Here is a 21942-nt window from a genome sequence, read left to right on the forward strand (position 1 = left end):
TCTGCCATTGGTCAACTGAGTATACTGTATCGAATTCTCTCTCCCAGGCTTGCATATCAGAGGATTTGATGAGTGCTAGCTTATCCTGTAGGTAAGAGTAGAACACTGATATGCCCTTGACTTTCGTACTCTTCGCTGTATAATATAGAGCTATATGCCACGGGAGGAGAGTGTGTAGGTCAGTCTGTCGTTTCAGAAGGTGTGAAATTTGCACATACCGAAAGTATTCAGTCGTGGGTATAGAGTACTCCAGTTGGAGAGCTCTAAATGTTTTGAGTGCAGGTCCCACATACAAGTCATTTATATCTAGTACCCCCCCGAACTCCAGCCTTCTACAGAGATATCGGGGATAAGATAGGATAGGGCAGTCAGTGGAAATTTCATTGGGATGAGTTTATACTGTAGGGAAACTTGCGAAGTCAGTATTCGCCATGCATCAATAGATGCTATTATAGTCGGTCCAATGTCCGGGGGTTGGCCTGGGCGGAGGTTGCTAGTGATGAGGTAGTCATAGAGCAACCCATAGGGACGGAGCGGAGCAAGGAAACCAGCCCTTCAGCTGGGCTAAGATCGAGGCTGTATAGTAATCCTTGATGTGGGTGTGGCCTATACCTCCCGCCCTCCTATGTTTGATAATTGTGTGGAATGCACATCGTGCCCGCTTGCCCCCCAAAGAAATGTATTAAGAGTAGATTGTGCTGAAAGGAAGAAGGAGGGTGGTACCGGGATGGGCAGGGTTCTAAAGACATATAGTAGTTGTGGGAGGACCTGCATCTTGAAGGCGGCCAGTCGTCCCGACCAGGATAGTTCGAATTTTGCTAGAGCCTCTAATTTAGTATGTAACCGTTGCAAAAATGGGGTATAGTTTTCCCTCACTAACTCAGAGGCTGAAGACGTAAGAGTTATACCCAGGTATGATATACCTTTCTCCATATATGGGATCACGGGAGGCCCAGGGTGAACAGACAGACATTGTACACTCCTAAATTGGGAGGGGGTTTGGGTGTGCCTGATCTTCTCAGGTACTTTCATGCAGCTCAATTGGCCCATCTGACCCGCTTCCATACAGCTCGACCCAGGCCGCTCTGGATGGAATTGGAATCCTCCGTATGTTCGGACAGAGAGATCTCCCACTTAATGTGGCTTAAGGGGAAGGACAGGCCGCCCATAATGTGTCCGTCTCTGTCGTTCTCTCTCAGCCTATGGGACCGCCTAACGGCTAAACATAAATTTAAGTCTCCACATACGCCTCTGGCGCCACTGTTTCGTAATCCTCTGTTTACCCCGGGTTTCCACCCCCAGGACTTTACCTGGTGGACCAATAAGGGTCTATTAAGGATAGCGGACTTTTGTGACCATAAAGGAGCTCTCTCAAGATCGGCCCTGCAGGAGAAATATAAACTCCCAAATACTGAGTTTTTCCGCTATACGCAAATTGCCCATTTTTTGTCATCACTGAATCGTGCTTCTGACGTTACTACTAGTACTCCCATGGAGCACTTCTGTACGACCTTTGACAAACATGCGGGACATATATCCCTGATTTACGGTCTTCTATCCTCCAGCTCCCAAAAGTTGGACTATATGTTGAAATGGGAACAGGATACGGGTGAGTCATTGGACCTTGCTGAGTGGGGTACATTGTCGCAAAGTGCCTCTAAGACTTATATTAACACCTCTTTGATAGAAGCAAACTACAAAGTATTGATGAGGTGGTACATGGTCCCTGTGCGAGTGGCAACCTTTGTCCCTGGGGCGTCCCCGCGGTGCTTCAGGGGTTGTGCTGCGGATGGTACTATGTACCACGTTTGGTGGTTATGTCCGAAGGTGAGACGGTTTTGGATCCGTACGTACAACTTTATATACTCATTGACTCAGGTCAATCTCCGTAAGTCACCTCTGGATGCACTGTTGGGACGTCCGATCAAGGGAACATCGAAATGCACAAAAAAGCTAATAGCTTACATATTTACAGTGGCTAGGATTTCAATAGCAACGTCCTGGAGGTCCCCCACTGTTCCTTTCTATCTGCTGAAGGCTAAATTATCTTGGATAATGGTGAATGAGAGGTTATCTGCCATCCTGGCGGACAAGGTTGCTGTGTTTCACAGAATTTGGGACCCTTGGATTGACTATCTCACGACTATGTGAGATGTAGATTACTATTGGAGAATGACCCCTTGAGGTTGGAGTGCTTCCCCCATCTTTTCCTTCTTTCTTCCTTCCCTCTCCTATCTTTTCTAGTCTTTTCCCTTTGGTGCTCTTTTATTCTTTTTATTTTTCTTATTATTATTTTATTGCCAATATATATTTCTCTTATTTTACTGAGTAACGGGTCCTTAAGATCAGTTGGGCTCCCCGCCGGGAGGCCCGGTAGTGGTTCTGATTTAACCCCTTTTTTTATATCCGTTGACAGTTTTGTGGTATAAATTTGGGTAACTCTCATACGCTGGTTATACTGTTGTATTCTCATTGACTCGTACCTGTAACTTGAATTATACTGCATGGACAGATCATACCTGTCTTTCTATTGTATTTTTACTTTGAAATTCAATAAAAACATTGGAAACGAAAGGGAAACCTCGTGCTAAGGGCGTGCCTAGTTCGGCGTGCCTAGTTTGGGTAGGAATGCCCACCCCTAAAATATGCGACTTGGTTTCATTAACCTTATAGTATGACACTGTCGTGAACAATTGCAATACCTGGTGAGCCGAAGCCAGAGAGGTCTCAACATTGGTGAGCATCAAAATTATGTCATCCGCAAAGAGGCTTATGGTATGTTGTACGCCTCCAACCATAAAACCACTTATTTGGGGGTGAGAGCGAATATAAGTTGCCAGGGGTTCCATAAGGAGATTAATGAATAAGAGGGGACAATGGGCACCCCTGGCGGGTTCCATTAGAAATATTGAATGCCTTTGGAAAGCACTTTGGCTAAATAATCCCAGTGGACTCTGTCAAACGCCTTCTCTGCATCCAAAGCGAGGAGCAGAGAAGGCGTTTTTGTTCGATTGGCCAAATGCACTATATTAATTAAGCGCCTAGTGGCATCCGACGTCTGTCGGCCCTTTGTGAACCCCGATTGGTCCATGTGTATCAATGACGGCAAGAGGTCCACCAATCTATTGGCGAGGAGCTTGGCATATAACTTCAGATCGGTATTGAGCAATGAAATGGGCCTAAAATTCTGGGGTGTATCAGGGTCCTTCCCGGGTTTCGGCAGCGCTACAATCATAGCCCTTAGCATCTCAGAAGGAAAAAAGGACGAGGAGGCAGCTTGATTGAAAATACCTGCTAAATATGGGACTAGTTCCAGTTTAAAAGCTTTATAATACTCTCCGGTGAAGCCGTCAGGCCCGGGGGCTTTGTTGTTAGGAAGGGAGTCTATTGCTTTGGCGATTTCAGTTTCTGAAAAGGGAGAATTTAAATCTTCCAGTTGATTAGATGATATTCGGGGGAGTTCAATTTTGCTCAGAAAGTCTGAGATAATGGGTCCCGTGGGTTGGATTGTGGAGGGGTCATCTTTTAAATTATAGAGTGAGCTATAATAGCAACTGAACGCGTCAGCTATCGCTTGGGGGTGGAACAATTTATCATGGGTGAAGGGGTGGCGAACAAAGGGGATAGTGGTCTTATGCCGTACTCCTCTGAGGCGATTGGCCAAGAGTTTCCCAGCCCTATTGCCACTGACATAGTATGTCATCTTAAGGCGCTTGGAAGACTTTTCAAAGTTGTCAAGCAGAATCGAGCGGAGCTCGCTCCTAAGTTGTGTTAATTGACCAGAGACTATCGGAGAAGCCTTTTGTTTATTCTGGGATTCTAGATTGTGTATCTTAGAAATGACAGTTTGTATCTGCTGCCCCCTCATCCTCTTAGCCCTCGCACCCATCTGAATCAAAACCCCTCTCATAAACGCCTTGTGGGAATTCCATAATACCATAGGGTCCGATACAGAGCCATCATTGCAAGAGAAGAAATCGGTCAGTTCCTTCTGCAAGGTCTTTTTGGAGTGGTCAGCTTGAAACAACCTCGGGCTGGAACGCCAGACGAATGTAGTACCCACGCCGGGCGAATCAGCAACCGAGAGTGTCACAGAGGCATGATCCGACCAAGTAATATCATTAATTTTAGTATCCACAATTTTAGGTAGCAGCCATTTGTCCGTAAGGAAAAGATCTAATCTTGTGTACACGCCATGACTCGTTGAGAAGAAAGAGTAGTCCCTCTCAGTGCTATGGAGACATCTCCAAGAGTCATAGAGATCCTGTGAGTGTAGTGTTGATTGCAGAGAATGATGATGTCTGCGTGAGCACGATGTGGAGTCCACCTCAGGGTCAGGGGGGAGATTGAAGTCTCCACATAAGAGAAGGAAGCCCTTTTGTATCGGTCTAACACTTCTGAGGACTTGTTTCAAAAAGTGAATTTGGTGGTCGTTAGGCGCATAAACATTGACCACTGTGTAAGTGGTAGAGTTAATGTCGCACACAAGGATGTGGTAGCGACCCTGGGAGTCAGCAATTTCATTGTGCAACTTGAACGCAACAGAGTCCCTAATTGCTGTCATCACTCCCCGCTTTTTTGCCGAGGCACTGGCTTTGAAGATGTGTGGATATTTTGGATGAGTGCAGTTAGGCGTTTTGTCTCCCTGAAAGTGAGTCTCTTGAGTGCAGAGGACATCGCAGTTAAATCTAATCGCCTCAGCCCACAGTGATTTTCTTTTGGCTGGATGGTTGAGGCCTTTAGCGTTAATAGTTAAGAAAGTAATAGTCATCCTGGGACAACGGTCTTAATTGATAAGCAGTATGAAGAATAAGTAACACTTACATCAGGTGGCTTAGCATACCATACCGGTGAGCCAAGAAGAGTTGCCCTCAAGGTCAGACGATCACGAGTGGGTCCATTCAGTAGATCTTCAGTGAATCTGTGGACTCTTATGAGACCAACTGCAGAGTGGGGTGTTAGACTGCTACGTAAAAAATGAGAACCAAACAGAAATAAAAAACAAACACATAAACAGAGAAAAAAGCGCCAAAACAGGTGAACATAGATCATTATGACCTGAGTGCAGCTCATGGCTGCAAGTAACCAAAAGGGTGTGAGGCAAGTTCAGCAAGGTGCCTCCAGAACAGGGCAATTAGGAGTAGTAAAACAATTTCAGCAGCCCATAGTAACTTCAGCGGTGTGAGCGAGCATTCCTGGAGTTGACCACATTCCAATCACTGCCAACCTGATCTGGACTACAGTTGTTAGGCCCACCGGGGGGATCCTCCGGGATGATATTCCATGTCGTAAGCAAGGCCAAGCCTTTAGCCAAGGAATCTACTGTATGTTCTTTTCCATCATTGGTGATAAGGAGTTTGGTTGGAAACCCCCATTTGTAGACTATTTTGTTGTTGCGCAATGCCTTGGAAATGGTGTTGAGATTTTGCCATTTCTGCAACGTAAATTGAGACAAATCGGAGAAGAACTGAAGATCATTGTATTGCGGGGGGATGAGATCCCTATTGCGCACCTTGGACATCAGGTGTTCCTTTACGTGAAAAAAATGCAGGCGTAGGATGACATCCCTCTGTATTTTATCTGGAAGGTAGGAGGGTTTTGGTAGTCTGTGAATTCTGTCCATTGTTATGTCCATTTCAGTGAGATCAGGTAGGATTGAGATAAAGATCTTGGAGACAAAGTCGCGCAATTCTGATTGTTGAACGGATTCGGGGACCCCGCGTATTTTGAGATTGTTCCTCCTGGAACGGTCCTCTATATCTGCCATTTTAGCTTTGACTGCCTCCATTTCCTCGTCCCTAGCGTCATGGGCATCCACAAGGCTGTTGATCGTGGTGGCAAATTCCCCCGTCCTGTTTTCGACGTGGTCTACCCGTGATGTCACAGCTTGTAGCTCACTCCCAAATTTTTGGACGCACGCCATCATGTCGCTGTGAAGGGAGCTCCTCAGGGATACCAGCATATCTTTAAGCGTGGTATCCAACACTGGTTGATTACTCGTGGGGAAACGGTCGATGGGAAGGTCCCGTAGTATCCAATTTAAGCCTGGCTTTCTCAGGGCTCCCAGATGCAGAGGAAGAGGCAGGAGAATGTCTATTGCTAGCTGGAGACATTCGTTTAGAGGGTTTATCCCTCCTCTGCGGTAGATGGGGGGTGCTGGCTGCAGAGGGCCCAGGTGTGCCAGTGCTCTCCTGCCTCTGCTCTAGGGCGAAGTATTCTGTCAGTTTTTGCGGCTTCTGAGGCCCCTTGTGCTTTTTAGTCATGTTTGCAGAAATCAACGAGGGGTAATTATAAAGGCAGGTTGTCTCAATCTCTTCTGTGTGGGCTGCTATGTGTTAAATATTCCCTGTGGGGCTGTAACGCTATTAGCGTTAATTTGTGTACAAGGAGCGCAGCTTTACCTGCAATGACAGCTGCGCTCCATTCAAGAAGACATCCGCGTCACTTCCGGTACGCGGACGTCTGCGCTCCACGCTGGAACGCGGAAGTGCGTTCCAGTGTGTGGCGCTCGGCGTTGATGGGAGACCGGGCTATTTAAACCTCCAGCACTGGCGGCAGGTTGTTGGAATATTCCTGTTGGACCCTGCCGCCACCTGGAGACCCTCCACCAACCCACAGCAACCTTGAAGTTCCCCCTTTGTGGGACACTCTCACTTGGACCCAAATCTCATTGCTATACTGATAGAAGGACCACCACCGCTGCATACTGCTAAGGAGATACCATCAGCACCTGTGCTAACTTTCCCAATCTGGACTACCTCCTAACCGCAAGTATATTCTGATCATATTACTGCATATTGGAATTACCATCTACTCCTGTGCAAACAGACCTGGTCCACACTACCTCTTAAACTGCATGTATATATAGACCATATTACTGCATATTGGAAATACCATCTACTCCTGTGCAAACAGACCTGGTCCACACTACCTCTTAAACTGCATGTATATATAGACCATATTACTGCATATTGGAAATACCATCTACTCCTGTGCAAACAGACCTGGTCCACACTACCTCTAAAACTGCATGAGTATATAGACCATATTACTGCATATTGGAATTACCATCTACTCCTGTGCAAAGAGACCTGGTCCACGCCACCCCTTAAACTGCATGTATATATAGACTATTTTACCACATAGATAGTGTTTGCTATCCATACTCAGGACTGTCTCTTTCTCTCTCTCTCTCAGAATGCATATTAACTATTGAGATACTTGCTCTAATTATATTGGGGTTCTTTCTATGTGGTATATCAAGAGTGCTAATTTTTTACATGACTCAGGTTCACTACCAATATATGCAGAAAGCACCTACTAAAGACTTATCCTTGTTATTTTCTAGATAAAAGATACAACATAGTTTAACAAGTATTAAACTATTACTACATGTTTTGCTCCAATCAGAGGATATGATGATATAGACCCCATACTCTTATAGTTCAGTGAGAGTGAGCTGGTGGTTAATTCTGATAGGCCTCTACAGCTGGAGTCTAAACTTGAGACAGAGTGTTCTCATAGTCAGGGTCGTAACATAATATTCCAACCATAAAAAGAAGAAAGAAACATTCAAGATGGATCCAGCTGAACTTGCAAATCATTTAGTTACACTCTCTCAAAGAGTGGATAACCTTACTGCTAACATGAATGAATTGCGTGTTCAGAATGATACCCTACGCAATCTGAATCATGCACAAGCTAGAGACAGACCTGAAGCTAAGGTCTGCCCACCAGAACTTTTTTCTGGTGAAAGGAAGAATTATAGACAATTCATTAGTTCATGCCGTTTGATGTATGAATTACGTCTGCGCACTTATTACTCTGATAGAATAAAGATTCTCACTTTAATTACCTATCTCAGAGGTGAACCCAGAGTGTGGGCTGACACGTACATAGAGGAACATGGAGATCTTTTGGGAGCTTTTGATACTTTTATTAATGAGATGTCTCTCTTATATGAAGATCCTAACAAACAGCTAACAGCTGAAAATTCAATCAGAACCCTCAAACAGGGAAAGAGGCCTGTGGAGGACTTTATTTCAGAATTTAAATGCTGGAGCAGGGAGACCCAATGGTCAGAGATTGCTCTTAGAAATCAATTTCGTTTGGGATTATCAGAGGCCATGAAGGATGAGCTTGCTCGCGTTGTGCTCCCTGATACTCTAGAAGATCTCATGCACCTATCGGTGACTATCGATCGTCGCCTGCGTGAGAGAAAGGCGGAACGTGCAAATACATACCCAGTCACTTCCTTCAGGAGATTTAGATCACCTTCAAAAGAGTCTCCAATGGAACTTGGAACTATAAGAGGACCTTTGACTCCAGCAGAAAAGCAACGCCGTAGAGCCAATAATCTATGTCTTTATTGTTCAGCTCCAGACCACATTGTCTCTACCTGTCCTCTACTTAAGAAAAACTCTGAAGGTAAATTTTCCCACATTAATAAATTAGACTCATCCCTTTCCACATCTAATCGATATATCTTTATCCTTCTTACTCTACAGTGGGATCAAGAAGAGATTTCCATTGAAGCAATGGTCGACAGCGGAGCCTGCGGCAACTTTATAGATTCAAGTATTGTAGAATCAAATAAAATCCCCTGTGTGTTTAAGCAAAATCCAGTGCCGCTCACTTTTATTGATGGGTCCAGTTCAACTCATGGTCCTGTTATATCTCAGACATCTCCCCTAAAGGTTACATGTGCCACTGGTCATTCTGAGACCCTCAAATTTGATATTATTTCATCACCTGTCTTTCCCATTGTTTTAGGCCTTCCATGGTTGCTTCTCCATCAGCCTATTTTTTTATGGTCCACCAAATCAATTTCTTTGCAGTCTGATTATTGTAAAGAGTTCTGTTATTCGCCATGTATCATCTCTTTCTCTGACGCCATTCCACATAACCTACCTGAATATTTACATGACTTCATTGATGTATTCAGTAAGACTAATGCAGATAAACTTCCTCCACATAGAATTTACGACTGTCCCATAGACCTTATCCCCGACAGTCCTATCCCTACCGCTCGAATCTACCCCCTCTCACAACCAGAGCTTGTACATTTAAAGGAGTACCTCGATGAGAATCTCAAAAAGGGATTTATTAGGAACTCCACCTCTTCAGCTAGTGCAGCTCTCTTTTTCGTAAAGAATAAAGATGGTTCACTCCGACCAATCATTGATTATCGTTCTCTCAATAATATCACTATAAAAAATAGATACCCATTACCACTCATTCCAGAACTCATTGAGCGTTTACAGAACGCCAAGATCTATACAAAACTGGACCTCAGAGGTGCATATAATCTGATCAGAATCCGTTCGGGTGACGAATGGAAAACTGCCTTCAAAACCCGATATGGACTCTTTGAGTATTGTGTAATGCCTTTCGGTTTATGTAACGCTCCAGCAACTTTTCAGTGGTTCATTAATGATATTTTTCATGATCTACTTGATATTTGCGTTGTAATTTATTTGGACGACATCTTAATTTATTCTGAGAATCAGGACGAACATCACAAACATGTGCGTTGGGTTCTGGCTAGGCTTAGGACACACTCTTTGTATGCAAAACTTGAAAAGTGTGTATTCAATCAAACTACTATTTCCTTCCTGGGCTACCAGATTACTCCTAGTGGAGTTCAGATGGATCGATCTAAGGTAGATTGCATTCTGTCCTGGCCTTCACCACAAACTAGGAAAGCTCTTCAGAGATTTCTCGGCTTTTCAAATTACTACAGAAAGTTCATAAAAAACTTTTCAGCTATTGTGAGACCACTAACCAGCTTAACCAGTTCAAAGATACCTTTTGTTTGGACTGAGGATGCACAGAAATCCTTTGACACACTCAAGAATAGTTACACTTCAGCTCCTATTCTTCAATTGCCAAATCCATCATACCATTTCACATTAGAAGTAGATGCTTCGCATTTTGCTCTGGGCGCTGTACTCTCCCAACAACCAACATTATCAGAACCACTACATCCAGTTGCTTTTTTTTCCAGGACACTGTCCTCAGCAGAAAAAAATTATCCTATTGGTGAGAAGGAATTACTAGCAATAAGAGATGCTCTCGCTAACTGGAGACATTTGCTGGAGGGTTCAACACATACTATCACCATCCTCACTGATCATCGAAATTTACAACACTTAAAATCTTGCAAAACTCTCTCTGCCCGTCAAGTCAGATGGAGTCTATTTTTCGATAGATTCAATTTCGTTATTTCCTACCTTCCAGGTACTCAAAATACTAAAGCAGACTCTTTGTCTCGTATGCATGAAGAACAAACATTGGAGATTCCACCACTTTCCATTATTCCATCCAATAGGATTCTGGGTACTACTATGACCTTTAATAAGTTGCTTATTCAAACCCTTACTAAAGAGAGATCTCATTTACCTATGGGTTTACAACAAGAGTCTAACGGACTATTAACTTTTAACAACAAGATATATGTTCCACCAAAATTGCAACTTATGTTACTAAAACAACTTCATGATGCTCCACTTGCAGGTCATCCTGGAATTACTAAGACCCTTCACTTAGTCAAGAGAAATTACTGGTGGCCAAATCTCACAAAGACAGTTCAGGACTATGTTAATTCTTGTCAGACCTGTGCCACCAACAAACATTCTAGAAAACCTCCCTATGGCCTATTAACTTCTATCCCAATCCCAAATAGACCTTGGGACGTTATTTCTATGGATTTCATAGTTGACCTCCCAAGGTCAAATGGAACAAACACCATAATGGTCACAGTTGATGTACTAACAAAGATGGCCCATTTTGTACCGTTGAAGAGGTTACCAACCTCTCAAGAGACTGCAAAGGCTTTCATATCCAATATTCTCAAACTTCATGGCTTACCATCTCAGATCATTTCAGATAGAGGCTCACAATTTATTTCTAGATTTTGGAAAGCTCTCTGTCAAACTTTACAAATACATCATCGCATGTCTACCGCCTATCACCCCCAAAGTAATGGGCAAACAGAACGGGTAAATCAAACACTGGAACAATATCTGCGCTGTTACTGCACTCATCTTCAAGACGACTGGTTTCATTTACTTCCACATGCAGAATTTGCTTACAACAACGCCTCCAGTTCATCCTCCCAGTTTTCACCTTTTTACGCAAATTATGGTTTTCATCCTAATAATTTACCGTCTACTTTTCCTTCAACTAATGTCCCTGCTGTTCAGAATCTTTTATCAACCATAAAGGATACTCTAGATACTCTCCGTTCTAATCTTGAAGATGCACAGATTAGACAAAAGAAGTATTATGATTCTCATAGAACAAAACCCCCTTCATTTAAGATTGGAGATTTGGTATGGTTATCTACTAGGAATTTACGACTCAAGATTCCTTCAAAGAAACTTGGCCGTCAGTACACGGGACCTTTCCCAATTTCCCACATCATCAATAATAATGCTGTCAGATTAATTTTACCCTCCGATTGGAAGATTCATCCATCCTTCCATGTTTCATTAATTAAACCTTACAAACCAAACCCTTTCCCAAACAGAGATCCACAACCTCCTCCACCAGTTCAAGTTTTTGGTGAGACTGAATATCAAGTAGAGAAGATTTTGGATTCTAGGAGGAGAGGTTCTTCCATTCAATACTTGATTCGTTGGAAAGGCTATTCTCCCACAGATGATTCCTGGGAATGTTCATCAGATATTCATGCCCCTAGACTCATTAAGCAGTTCCATCACAAATATCCTGATAAACCATCTCCTATTAGGCGCCCCGGATGGGCCCCCTTGAGGAGGGGAGTATGTAACGCTATTAGCGTTAATTTGTGTACAAGGAGCGCAGCTTTACCTGCAATGACAGCTGCGCTCCATTCAAGAAGACATCCGCGTCACTTCCGGTACGCGGACGTCTGCGCTCCACGCTGGAACGCGGAAGTGCGTTCCAGTGTGTGGCGCTTGGCGTTGATGGGAGACCGGGCTATTTAAACCTCCAGCACTGGTGGCAGGTTGTTGGAATATTCCTGTTGGACCCTGCCGCCACCTGGAGACCCTCCACCAACCCACAGCAACCTTGAAGTTCCCCCTTTGTGGGACACTCTCACTTGGACCCAAATCTCATTGCTATACTGATAGAAGGACCACCACCGCTGCATACTGCTAAGGAGATACCATCAGCACCTGTGCTAACTTTCCCAATCTGGACTACCTCCTAACCGCAAGTATATTCTGATCATATTACTGCATATTGGAATTACCATCTACTCCTGTGCAAACAGACCTGGTCCACACTACCTCTTAAACTGCATGTATATATAGACCATATTACTGCATATTGGAAATACCATCTACTCCTGTGCAAACAGACCTGGTCCACACTACCTCTTAAACTGCATGTATATATAGACCATATTACTGCATATTGGAAATACCATCTACTCCTGTGCAAACAGACCTGGTCCACACTACCTCTAAAACTGCATGAGTATATAGACCATATTACTGCATATTGGAATTACCATCTACTCCTGTGCAAAGAGACCTGGTCCACACCACCCCTTAAACTGCATGTATATATAGACTATTTTACCACATAGATAGTGTTTGCTATCCATACTCAGGACTGTCTCTTTCTCTCTCTCTCTCAGAATGCATATTAACTATTGAGATACTTGCTCTAATTATATTGGGGTTCTTTCTATGTGTTATATCAAGAGTGCTAATTTTCTACATGACTCAAGTTCACTACCAATATATGCAGAAAGCAACTACTAAAGACTTATCCTTGTTATTTTCTAGATAAAAGATACAACATAGTTTAACAAGTATTAAACTATTACTACATGTTTTGCTCCAATCAGAGGATATGATGATATAGACCCCATACTCTTATAGTTCAGTGAGAGTGAGCTGGTGGTTAATTCTGATAGGCCTCTACAGCTGGAGTCTAAACTTGAGACAGAGTGTTCTCATAGTCAGGGTCGTAACAGGGGCCTGGAGCACCGTTCTTATGCTGCCATCTCGGAGCTAAGCAGGCCTAGCTTCAGGTAGATCAGGGCAGTAGTAGTGTAAAGAGCAGACCATCTCCACCCCTCCAATCATATAGAAAAAGGCCCCTTTCCAGCTTCCTACTGGGGTGCAGTGCTGTAAGGTTTGGGTGTTCAGGCAGGATTTGGCTCGGGTTGCAGGAGGACAGCAGGCCTCGGGTGTACCAAGATGGCCGCCGAGGGTCTGCTATACATCAATTTGCACAAAAGAGTCAGTTCCAAGTGCAGGGCATGGAAGGGCTTAGGATAGAAGAGTGGGTGGAAGGTAGTGGGCGGTCGAATCACCGAGGGAGGCCCGGAGTTGGTGCACTTCCGCGGGGTACAGCGTCAGGAAAGTCCGGGGATTCCAGGGCCTAACTAGGCCGCACCGGATCGCGACCGCCGCGGACAATTCCGGGACCAGGAGAGGCCACTAGACAGTGCCGGGTAGGTGGGGAGGAGATGGGTAGGGGCTAGATGTGATCCCCTACCTCCAGAAGCTGTGGGATCCAGCTCCTCCGTCAGGCCTCAAGCAGGCAATATGGCGGCGGCCTCGTGAGTTGGTGTGGGGATATCTCCAGCGCCGAACGACCAACGTCCACTAGAGTGCCGGCCTCAGACTCCGAGGGGACCAGGGCTCAGTGATGTGGTGTTTTGTAGCGTGTAGTGGCGAATAAACACCCCGATGGCTGCGGATTACAGTAGAGGGACTCAGAGCTCCCCTCAGAGATGTCCGCCGCCGTCCACGCTTGGCCACGCCCCAGGTTGCGCACTTTTTGATGTTCCTTATCCACTGTTTTTGAGTCTTATTCAGGCTAATTCATTTGCAGCACCTAGTTTACGTATCTAATCATTTTGTTCAGGTGTAACCTAACCTGTCTTCACTTGGTCATTCTTTCACACCTTTAGTTCATTTAGCACATTTATTGTAATTAGGAGGGCAGCGCTGATTTTTTCCATTTACCATATTTGAATCTCCTCCGAGCTTACACAAAGGACTTTCCCCCCTATACCTATTGCTGTCTACTCTGTATCAACTGGGCAAACGCAAGCCAATGTCAATCTGGGAAAAAAAACCTTCCATTTCCTCTACGCTTAAGCAATGACAACAAGCTCAAGATCTCCCGTTGAAATATTCCCACTGTATTTCTCATTGGGAAGCCTTACAGAAGCTAATCTTTTACTGGTACCTCGCTCCACAAAAACTAGCTAAGATTTATTCTAGCCATTCACCTCTGTGTTGGAGAAAATGTGGAAATTCAGGAACTTCTCTTCATATCTGGTGGCAATGCCCTATTATTCAACTATTCTGGGCACAACTGTTTCAACTAATATCTGCTATCATCAAAATGAACATACCTACGGACCCAAAACTGGCTTTACTGTGCATAGGCATGGACTCCTGGCCCTACAAATCTCGTGCTCTACTCACCCACTTCTTTATAGCAGCGAGGCTCTCCATTGCACGCAACTGGAAATCACCAACACCACCAGCAATCAACAGTGTAACTCATATTCTGAATGAACACGCTCAATATGAATACTCTTTTGTCAAGGCTCACCTAACCCATCCTAGGTTCCTCCAGAATTGGCACTTATGGCTAAACCATCCACTTTGCACCCTACAACTTTGAACCCAAATGATTCCTGAATCTAAATGAACAATACTACACTGCTTTCTTTAAAGTATACTACGCAGGCTTTACATCCCCCACAATGCCTGTGGGGTGAAAATTTTGATAAAACTATATTGTGCCCCCTGTACCTAGATATCACCCATTGCCATACCAGCTCACCCACTCCCCTCACTCCATTCTTCCCCCTGCTTTGCTTCTCTATCTATCACAATGTTTACTGCATTAATCTTGTTTGTATTCTGTTCAAAATTGTGATTAAAAAAAATACAATAAATATTTATTGAAACTCAACCACTTCACATCCTGCCCATCGTCAAATGACGTCCACAGATGGGATGTCCCATCCTGGGTGGACGTTATATGATGTTCTGGGCTTCCCGGCCATCTAGGGGACGCGTGCGGCATTTGTTTGGGACCCGGTGTGCGTGCCCGGCGGCCGCAATGTCCGCCGGTCACCTGCGATTGCCCGCAATCGCGGCAGGACCGTGGATCTGTGTATGTAGAAGGTGAGGAGACTGATGTGTGTTCCCAGTACAGAGGAACACAGATCGGTCTCCTCCCTTTGTGAGTCACCTCCCCCTATAGTTAGAATCACTCACTAGGGAACCGATTTAAACCCTTCAGCACCCCCTAGTGTTAACCCCTTCTCTGCCAGTCACATTTACACAGTAATCAGTGCAGTTTTATAGCACTAATCGCTGTATAAATGTGAATGGTCCCAAAAATGGGTCAAAAGTGTCCGATATGTCTGTCGCAATGTCACGGTCACAATAAAAATCGCAGATCGCCGCCATTACTAGTAAAACATAAAATAAAAATAGAAATGCAATAAATATATCCCCTATCCCCTATAACTTTTGCGCAAACCAATCAATATACGCTTATTGCGATTTTTTACCAAAAATATGTAGTAGAATACGTATCGGCCTAATCTGTGGATTTTTTGGGGATATTTATAATAGCAAAAAGTAAAAAATATTGATTTTTTTTCAAAATTGTCACTCTATTTTTGTTTATAGTGCAAAAAATCAAAACCGCAGAGGTGATCAAATACCACCAAAAGAAAGCCCTATTTGTGGGAAAAAAAGGATGTCAATTTTGTTTTGTGCTCTGTAGTGTTGCTCACGAATATTCGTATTGCGAATATTCGGCTCGAATATGGCATATTCGAGTATTCGCGAATATCTCGAATTTTGCGGCCAATATTCGCTATTCCGAATATAAAAAAAAAAATTGCGAAATTTCGCTAATGCGAATTTATTGCGAACATTTTGCGATTTTTTTTTTTTCTGATTGGCTCTGATGCAAAAGAAGGGCGGATAAAGTATTCTCGAATATTCGGAAATCGAATATTCGGGAATATTTTATCAAAAAAAAAATGTTGTGAAATATTTTGACAACTGTGGTAGGAGAACTCTGATTGGCTCTGATGCAAAAGAAGGGCGGAGAAAGTATTCGCGAATATTCGATTTCCGAATATTCGCAAATACTTTCTCCACCCTTCTTTTGCATCAGAGCCAATCAGAGTTCTCCTACCACAGTTGTCAAAATATTTCACAAACATTTTTTTTTTTATAAAATATTCCGAATATTCGATTTCCGAATATTCGAGAATACTTTCTCCGCCCTTCTTTTGCATCAGAGCCAATCAGAAAAAAAAAAAAAAAAAACAATTCGCAAAATGTTCGCAATAAATTCGCATTAGCGAAATTTCGCAATTTTTTATTTTTTTTAAAATATCACAAATATTCGATTTTAGCGAATATTTCACGAATATTCGGCTATATATTCGTGATATATCACGAAATCGAATATGGCGTATTCCGCTCAACACTAGTGCTCTGGTAAGGAAGGGGGTAAATTCTTCCGGGGCTGAAGTGGTTAAACAACAAATTTTGGCTCGAAGGATCAAAAAAGGCTTAAACAATATGTCAATGCACAATAAGTAAAATTAAACGTGGACAGCATCATAATGGAGTAAATAAATTAGTAAAAATTATAATGGATAGTGTATAATGGATTTTAGTCAGTATGATGGTTACAATCTAAGGGCCAGATCCACAGCCCTGCAGCGCAACGTAACTTAACAGATTTAAGTTACACTGCCGCAAATTTCCTAAGTTAGGTATCGATCCACAACACACTTACCTGGAAATTTGCAGCAGTGTAACTCAAATCCGTCCGGCGCAAGACGTTCCTAATCTAATGGGGCGAGTCCCATTTAAATTAGGCGCGCTCCCGCGCCGGACGTACTGCTCATGCTTGTGACGCAAATTTCCCGACGTGCTTTGCGCGACGTGACGTTGTTTTTTGATCGGCGCGGCACGTAGCGTATTTCCGTACGGCTTACTCAATCGACGTAAAATTTAAAAATTCGACGCGGGAAGGACGGCCATACTTTACACAGCAGTACGCCTGCTGTGTAAAAGTAGGGCTGCTTTACAAAAGTGTAACTAAGCGACGGGAAACTAACGTAGCGGCGACGTAGCGAACGCGAAAAAGCTTTGAGGATCGACGTAACTCCTCATTAGCATACCCGACGCGTAATTTCGACGATGAATGCCCCCAATGGCGGTCACGGTACTGCATCTTAAGATCCGGCAGTGTAAAACTATTACACCTGCCGGATCTTCTGTCTATCTCTTGGAAACTGATTCTGTGGATCAGTTCCAAAGATAGAAACAGGGATACGCAGGCGGAACAGCAGATCCGCCTGCGTATCTCTTTTGAGGATCTGGCCCTAAATGTACAATAGATGCAGTCCCATGTCTTATCCTTCAATATGCAATATATATGTATATTTTTTATATGTACATAGGCAGTCATATTCATTTTAGCATTATTTGTATGTATAAATTATTATAATGACTTGAGTTTTTACCCCCCCCCTTTTTTATTCAATTTTATTCCATACATTAATGTTTGTATCTTTGCAATGTATTAATCGTTACTAATTTATTTACTCCATTATCATGTTGACCACGTTTAATTTTACTTATTTTACTTATTGTGCATGGACATATTGGGAGTTATTTACAAAAGGCAAATCCACTTTGCACTACAAGTGCAAACTACAAGTGCAAAGTGCAAAGTGCACTATAAGTTCACTTGGAATTGCAGTCTCTGTAAATCTGATGGGTGGATCTGAAACGAGGGGAAGCGCTGCTGATTTTATTACAAAATCATGTGCAAGCTAAAATGCTGTTTTTTTTTTTTCCTTGCATGTCACCCTCCTTCGGATCTACAGCGACTGCACTTCCAAGTGCACTTTCGGTGCAATTTCAAGTACAGTTTGCACTTGTAGTGCAGAGTGGATTTGCCTTTCGGAAATAACCCTTAATGGAACACATTACAAAAAAAAAACTTATACTGGCATAAAAAGAAAAAAACAAGAAGCAAAATAACACACCGGAACACATTGAAAACACATGTGCATTCAGAAATGCATCTGGATCACAAAAAAGTGTAGCGTGAACCAGTCATAAATCTATAACACATACAGTACCTGCAAAACTGTAAAATCTAACAAGAGAAAAACGTGTAGTAAGCCAGCTTTGTAAGTTTCTTCACCTCTGAACTGGATTTCTTTTTTTCCATTTACTCTGTGTGACCATTCAAAGCATGTAACATACTGTGCATTGAAAAGCATTGAAATGTTGCACTGTTAAGAAATGTTCAGATTTTTTTTTTTTTTCACCTTCATACAGTTTCTGATCAGACTTCTGAAGCACAAAATAAAAAGAGGGGGAGGGAGGCTCGGGCAGAGTGTTCATGTAAAGGAGATAGCTGTTGCTTCAAAGTTCCTGCCCACACATCTACTTTTAATGTGCATAGCACAGCCACGGGAACTGGAGTGAGGGGGAGGGGCGGGAGCAGGAGTAGACCAAGGCTTCCTGATCTCCTGTTTGTGTGGAGGGGTTGGGGTAAGACTACACTGGCTGGACTCTGTGAGAATGTCAGACTCACACAGCCATGACACCTGCAGCCTAGACTGCTGCACCCAGTGAGAGGCTTGGTGCCATGGTCCCCAGATTCAGGGCTAAAGACCCAGGAGCCACCCCCTGGTGACGCCAATGGAGTTAACCATGAATAATGGGCCCAGATTTATTGCTCTTACTCTAGCATTCATGGCAATAAGAGGAAGACAATGATCAGATACTCGCTGGGCTGCCTCCTCTCTACCCAGCAGCAACCTCCATGCTGGTCCCAGGTCCACTGATAGTCATGCAGAGCCCAGAAATCATGGCAGGGATACACAGGGGGACCTGCAGTAACAGGGGTATGTGCAAGTGATCCAGAAGTTGCACAGCCACTGGATAACTATCATCTGACACACATTCCCAGTGGCTGCAACCTCTAGGACCTCTGTGCGCTGTACATTGGCATTTAGAAAAAAAAATGTATATTACTGAAAGTCGATGAGTATTCTTAAGTACTGTGACAGATAAAGAAGTTTAAATTACAGATATCAAATTGTAATTATAAGAATTAAGAATAACACTTACTGCTTAATTATTAAATAAAGCGATTGAGAATCTCTGAACGAGCTGACTTTTTGAATATATTTTAATTCAATTAGTGTTAAGCTGTGAGAATAAAAATCATAGAGATTACACTTACATTATCTGTAGGTATATAGCATTAAGATTATTAAACCCTTACTGTAAGTACTTTTACAATGTTCTTGTTTCCACAGTACATCAGGCGACAAGGTTCAGCACATGGTCCTACCTTCAGGATTACCCTTCTGACATGTTTTGCCCAATATGTTTTATCATGGAGGATCGATTCTCTATTCCATTGGGTTAAACATATCAGAGAAGTGTTCCTGGGCGCAAGACCATGTGCTGAAGCCAGGGCCGTCTTAATAGCATCATGGGTCCCTGGGCAAAGTAATGCTCTGGGGCACCTACAATGATGACAGTACAGGTAAACAGACATCAAGTAGGTAGGAGGCAGACTGCCTCCCCATTGCATCTATCACTCTCAGTGCCATCATGGGGCCCCCAATTTCATGGCAGTGTGGGCTCAAGGACCAGCTGCTTTGGGGAAAGTGCAGGGGCCCCCCATGCAGCTGGGGCCCCTGGGCAGTGCCCAGGTGTGCCCTCTCATTAAGACAGCCCTGGCTGAAGCTAGTTGGTGTCAGGGCTGGGCTCAGCCCTTCCTTCTCTGTGCTAGCAGCTCAGCTGTCAGCTAAATACCAGCTCCTATCTCCCCAAAGTGACTCACCTGTTGTTGATCCTGCTCGTCAGTTCTGCCTACTTAAAGCCTTCCAGTTAATTTGCTCTCTGCCTTCATCTTTGTCAACATCACAGAGACGTTCTCTTGCGTTCCTGTTGTGGACTTGCTCAGCAGATGTTCCTTCTCGCTCCTGATCCTGCTGGCTGTACTACTACAGTACGTTTATCTCTGGTGCTCTGACATTGGCTTGGCCGACTACCCGATCTGGTTAGTGAACTCTGGCTATGTTTTGACTACGCTTACTCTGTTTACTTTTTTATTATTATTATTATTATTATTATTATTAATAAACAAGTGTGATTTAAGGGCCCTTTCACACCAGCGGACCGTATGCCTGTTTTTTCATCCATCCGTTTACAGATGAAAAAGGGACATACATGTATCCCTATGGGACAGCAGGTGTCAGCAGATGAACACCCGCTGACACCCAATCTCATTGATGTCTGCTATGCTCCGATTCTGCAGACAGAGAAAAATCCTATTTTTCCATCCGTCTGCAGAGCGGATCGAGTGAACACGGACAGACGGTCCATGTTCATCCGACCCCCCCATAGGGGAGAGTGGAGATCTGACAGAACGGTCCCTGCACAGTGTGCAGGGACCTCCCTGTTATCTGCCGGCTCAGCAGGGATCAACGGAGCGATCCCCGCTGAGCAAGCGGATATATAAGGAATGGATCCTCACGGGATCCGATAGTGTGAAAGGGCCCTAACTTTACTTCTGTCTCGGTCTGATTTATGGTCCCTGACAGTTGGTTGATTAAATTTGGACTGTTATCAGGATGCAATGTTCTCAGCTCTCTTCATGGCCTACAGAACATTTCCCCCTTTTTATGGAGGTTAGGAGAGCACACGTTATGTCCTGGAGAAACAACCCTGCTTCTACATGCAGTACAGTGAGTGAGTATTGTCATCCTAGGGCAAGAAGTATGCTACTGGCAGGTAACTAGTGAAAATAAATGGCAAAAAGTTCTGAGAATAAGAAAACTAATGCATACACCACATCCGAAGACTGACAAGCTGCTCTATATTTCTCATTTGTTCTCTTTACACTTGTTTACATACACTTAATGGCATATGTAAACCCAATCACCAAAGTTATTTTTTGAATCTGCTATTTCAACACAGATACACAGGCATGATTCACTGTTGTCACCATCAAGGGCCTTGAGAAGTGCAATACAGCTATTGCTGAAGGGAATTAATGTAGACAGGATCTGCCTGCAAAGAGGCTGCAGGGGACCAGCATAACAGAGTTGTAAAAAAAAAAAAAACAGGTAAAAACAAGTACTGTATTAAAAAAGGCAGTTGTTCATTATAGACAGTGCCTTAGCAAACTAAATGACATTCAGTTGCAGTTTATATTTTATTTAGCCCTGATTAGAGGGTAAATTATCAACCAATAATTAAGCAGTTCAGAAGTAGAAGTAATCAAATATATTTTTTAACAAACTAGGCAAAAAAGGAAATGATTTTCCAAATAAATTATACTTATTATATACAGTATGCTGACGGAACTAGCTGAATGCACAAAACTGTAAAATTGTGCATGGTAAGCTTGGCTTTATGTAGAAAATAATATTGGAAGACATTTACAGTGAAGAGATGTTCTTCCAAAATGATAATCATCTGGCATTATTATTTTAGGTCAAGCATTTCTTAGTTCTCTGTGAAATAGCTTATGTCATAAGTGCTTACAGGCAAATAACTCTGCAGTAAGTGTTTGTCTTCTTGCAATTTATTTTCTGTAATGTTTAATGATAAAATGACCTAAAATGATTGTTGAAAACTAAAGCAGGACTATAACAGTATATTATAAAGGGAATCTTTACTAAACATTATTTAGTAAAGAAATCTTATTGAAATCTGTTAAATAAGCTTCTGTATGTTCGGTCCTGTAACAAGCACTTCTGGGTCTCACCGTCCTCTGGCCTTCTCTGTCTGCACTGGAGATTAACAAACATAATTGCAGATTCCTACTTTTTGTTATTCTGAAGATACAGCTTTGTGTTTGTCTGTGTCCATGTGCAAAGTGAAGGAGAAAGGGGGTGATTTTATA

This window comes from Rana temporaria, chromosome 1 (genome assembly GCF_905171775.1).
Source record: "Rana temporaria chromosome 1, aRanTem1.1, whole genome shotgun sequence".
Taxonomy (NCBI): domain Eukaryota; kingdom Metazoa; phylum Chordata; class Amphibia; order Anura; family Ranidae; genus Rana; species Rana temporaria.